We start from the raw sequence: 5,204 nt of genomic DNA, 5'->3' as shown, positions 1-5,204 counted from the left end.
GACTTTTTATTGTTCCATATGAATTTTGTTGTTATTTTTTCTAGATCAATAAAATATTTATAGAAGAGAATTTAATGAAATTCAAAAGGAAATACAGACAAGCAGAAGAGCTGAGAAAGAAAATCTATTGAATTAATATTTTTTAAAAAGCAAATTGTATTTAATAGAGGTCTGTGGGTTATATGCAATCTGTTTTTATATGCTACTTTGTGGATAGAAATATTCTTTACCTGTCTTTTTAAAGTTTGTAACAAAAGTAAATTCAAATATTTAATAAGCTCCATAGTTTCACATTCCATTTTTTTCCTATTCTTTGTATAGGAAAATGTGTTTTTCAAGTTCATGCATTATTAATACTAAGAGCAGATAGCATTCATAAATCACTTTAGGATTTGCAAAGAGCTTTACAAATATCTCATTCTATCTTTAATAACCTTGGGAAGTAGGTGCTATTATAATCTACATTTTACAGGTGAGGAAACTGAAGCAAAGTGATTTACACATCTGAAGCTGGATTTTCATCCTTTCTGACTCTAGGTCTAGCATGTTCACTGTACCACCCAGTTGTGGTGGTGAATCTACCCTTGCATAGTACCATGCTTGTAGAGTATCACAATCTTTTTATGCATACTAAAATCTTCATTGCCCTTTGAATGACAATTTAAGAAAAGTAAATGAATACTACTCTGATACCTAAGGTTAACTTTCTATGTCCTAAGTTGGGCTCAGGAATTTAGCTTTTTCTTTGAGTGAGTTTAAGTTAATGGGGAAAATTATCATCTATCATACCTTCAACTCCTGGGAAAATTCCAGGATATCTGTTTGTTAGCTTTAGAGGTCTATAAGCTGACCTGATATATTTCTGCTTTATTGTCCATCCTTGCCTATCCTTATACAATCAAGGAAGGTCCTATCTCTCTCATAAACTTCCTAGGAGTCAGAGACTCTGCTATTCCTTATTATCCCTTAATAATGTCTTCAAGATTCAGATAAGATCCACAAATCAATCAAATATTCCTTAATAACAGAGAGAGGTAGTTACAAGCCCCACATGGATGCTAGGTTACATTTCCTTGATGTAACCCATCATGCTGTCCCCACCACCATGGTCCTATAACCAGTCACCTATCTTTCTCACTTAACCAACTCTGTTCTTTGTTTTCCTGTACTTCCTAAAATTATAAAAAGTCTAGTAAGCTCTTCCTCATAGTCTCTGGCCACTGAGAGAGGCCACTGGCCCAATTTATTGATTATTGCTAGCTTAAGTAATAAATTGATTATGCTTAGAGTCTTGTTTCTCGGTTTACCTTAATTTTCAGATGTAACAATGGACAACCCATGAAGGGATAGAAAAGGGAGAACAGTCCCTGAAATAATAACTCACCAGGAAAAAACTTAGTGTCCACTAAAAAATAGTGTCCACTAGTAGAATTTGCCACTGGGATTTTCCCATGTAGTATAAGTAGAAACTTGATGCTCCCTCTCAGTCTCAATATTTTCTGAGCTAAAGGTAAGCCCTTCCCCACACTGTTGAAGGAGCTGAGATTTTGTTCAGCTGTCTTGGGGTACTATTTTGTTTTCAGTGGGATAATTGGAAATAATTGGCAATCCCTCTATAGAACTTAAATTTTAGAAGAATTTCTTCTTCAAGGGGGCTTTTCAGTTTATGCTGAGAAGGGACTTAGACCCTTTGAGAAATGTTTCCTTCTTCAGGGAGTTCTTGGTTTATGGCAATAGGGATTGATATCCTTTCTGGGAAGTCTTAAATCTAAAAGAATTTACTTTCTCTGGATGCTTACATCTTAAAAATTTCTTCTTCAAGGGAAATCTTGCTATTAAATTAAGAAAGTGATTCCCATTAAAGAGTAAGGCATCTCATCTTTTGACTTGAGGGAAAATGGGCATAATCAAATCATAGCCTTAAAAAATAAATTCTTAAGAGGGCGTGGGCTTTCTCTCTATAGCATGGTCTCTGGAGACATCTAGTGACTAAGCTGATCATACTATTGAAAAAGTAGTTTCAGTGAAGTTTAAATTTGTTTATTCAGGGAAGCAGCTTGAAGGTTGTTGAAATTTAACTCTGGGTTAATTTTTACTTGCTTTTAAGCAGCTTGCCATGAATTACCTGCACTTCTTTTCTCAATAGCATTTTATTTTTCTAAATACATATAAAGATAATTTGCAACATTTCTTTTATAAAATTTTGTGTCCCAAATTTTTCTCCCTTCCTCTCTCACCTTCCTCCTCCTCAAAACAGCAAGCAATCTGATATAGTTTAAATATGTCATTCTTTTAAACGTAATTCCATAACTGACACGCTTTCAAATTAGCTTTGGTTAATTAGCATGCGTTAAACTACTTCAATAGAACACTGGGGCAATGTGTGTGTGTGTTTTTCCTTTTCCATTTGTATTTAAGTTTTATATAAATAATAAATGATTATGTTTTTAAAGCCAGAAAGAACTTACAATTAAACATTAAAATGCTTTGTCATTTCCTCCAATTAATTTTACAGATGAGGAAATGGAAGCGGAGTTAAATGATTTGCCAGGATAATATAGCTAGTAAGTGTATGAGGCCTGATTTGAGTTCGGGTCTTCCTGGCTTGAGACCCAAAACACTATCCACTGCATCACCTAATTACCCCACATTATTCTACTTCACAATCAATTCTAGTGCCTCCTTATTGACATTGGAATCAAATATTATTTCATTTTTATCTCATTCATAGTTTGTGTTTTGAAATATACATAACTTATTAGTATATAAACTATATAAATAATTGTATACCTATGTATAAATAAATATATGCAAATAGGTGTGGATGCTCATTTTTTTTTTACTACTAATGAGGGATGTGATAAAAAAAGTTTTTGGATATACTTGTATTAGGAGATGATAAGATATGTACACAAAGTACTATGTTTCAAATTAGACAATGTGTCACTGAATCTGAGAATTGGAAAGAATCCCAGAGTCATAACTCCCTCCTAAATTTTACCACCCAAACTGGCTTCACTTACTTAACATCCCATCTTTTATCTCTGTCTTTGTTCAGAGATATTTCTGAAATACATATCCCCATAGAGACACCCCATAGACTCATTCTCTTCCTTTAAGATGCAGATCAAGTATTTTCTTCCACATGAAACTCTTCCAGGTTTCCCCAATCATTAGTGTTCTTCATCCCAGACTATATTGTGTCTATTTACAGTGTACATTATTTGTATTAGTTAGCTATTTATCCTATTTTTAGATGGAGTTTTTGTCTTCCTTGTTCAAATATAAGGTCATTGTGATTTCATTTTTTAAACTTGTATCCTCAGAACCTAGCACAGTGTCTGGCTCCAAATCACTTTTGATCTGAGAAATAAAATTAAAATAATTTTGAGATATCACCTCACAGCTCTCAGATGGACTAATATGGCAAAAAAAAAGGGGGGGGAGTGATAAATGTTAGAAAGGATGTAGAAAAGTTGGGACATTAATGTAGTGTGGGTGGAGTTGTGAACTGAGCCAACCATTCCAGGGAGCATACCCTTTGATCCAGCAATACCACTATTAACTCTGTATCCCAAAGAATCTTTAAAAAGGGAAATGGACTTTCATGTGCAAAAAATATTCATAGCACCTTTTCATGGTAGAAAGATTTTGGAAACTGATGAAATGCCTATCAATTGTAGAATAGCTGAACAAGTTATAGTGTGTGAATGTAATAGAATATTATTGTACAATAAGAAATAATGAATAAGATTTCAGAAAAATCTAAAAAGACTTGTACAAACTGATGTAAAGTGAAATGAATAGAACCAGCGGAACATTGTACACAGTTATGGCAATATTGTACAATGATCAACTGTGAATGCCTTAGCTCTTCTGGGAGAAAAAATGATCCAAGACAATTCTGAAGAGCTCACGATGAAAAATCCTATCCACCTCCAGAGAAAAAACTGATATAGATTTGCACATACTTTAAAAAAGAAAGAAAATCTCTATTTTTGGGGGGGGGATTGAGGGAAGAAGGGAAGTGTCAGTGTTTTATTTGACAAGATTGTTTTGCATGACCGTACATGTTTAACCTATATCAAATTTCTTGCCTTTTCAGTTAAGGGGAGAGAAGGAAGGAAAGAATTTGGAACTCAGAATGAAAAAGAACTAATGTAAAAAAAAAGTTTTTACATGTAACTAGAAAAAAATGAACATTTTAAAATTCTTTTTAAATGTTATCTTTGAGATATCACCTTCAAGCAACACCTTCAAGAACCTTGTGAGATCCAGAGAGATTAAGGAATTTGCTCAGAACTATCTAGTTAGAGCCTGCCAAAGTGAGAATCGAACCCAGGTCTTCCCAGTGGCCACAAGCTACTGTCAATGTTGTTCAATTAAATTGAATCAAAGTTCTTTCTTTCCCATATTTTTATAACCGATGGCCCACTATTCAATGTTAGTATGCAAAAATTTCACAGAATGGCTCATGGGCAGTTTGGTCTAAGAAGTCAAAGAGTTCAAAACACAGGAAAACTGGTTACAACAATAAAGGATCCATCCCATTTTCCAGGTTCCAGATTATATAAACCAAGACTTATCTGGATATACAGGTCAACCATCATATAGGATTGAACTTTCAGATTGCAATTTCAAGTCAATGTCGTATATCATTGGGGCTAGTATAGAGGTTCAAGCTCAAGATTAGAATGAAATGAAATTTGAAATCTACAAATGGTATTTGCAGATAAAACACTTTTGAAAAAATCCAAACTTTTAAAAAATGTTGACTTAATGAGAACAAGAAAAGGATCTTCTTTAAGAACATAGACCTGAATAACAATGATATAACCATCACCATACAGAAACTTCCAAGTATGGTGAGATGGATGTGGTAAACATCCACCGGGTCTGAAAGGTTCCACCTTCTTCTGACCAGGAAACTCAAGCTTTAGATCCTTGAATTAATTCCACTGATTTTTAGGGGGGAACTAGCTCAGCCTATATGGTAGAGATGCTGGTAGTTTTTCTCCTACTGTGTGAAATATCTTGGAAACTATTCTTGTTTAAAACTCATTCTGCAAATTAATAGCTTCAGGAAAAATCACTTCTTTCTTGGATTCATAAATGGGCTTTTTCTATCACTAAAATATTCTTTGGAGGCAGTGGATGAGAACCATAGCTTTCTGACAGAAAAACAAAGTTAAAGAGACACAAAA

The sequence above is a fragment of the Antechinus flavipes genome, chromosome 6, assembly GCF_016432865.1.
Source record: "Antechinus flavipes isolate AdamAnt ecotype Samford, QLD, Australia chromosome 6, AdamAnt_v2, whole genome shotgun sequence".
NCBI lineage: Eukaryota > Metazoa > Chordata > Mammalia > Dasyuromorphia > Dasyuridae > Antechinus > Antechinus flavipes.
Note: the sequence above shows the minus strand (reverse complement) of the source record.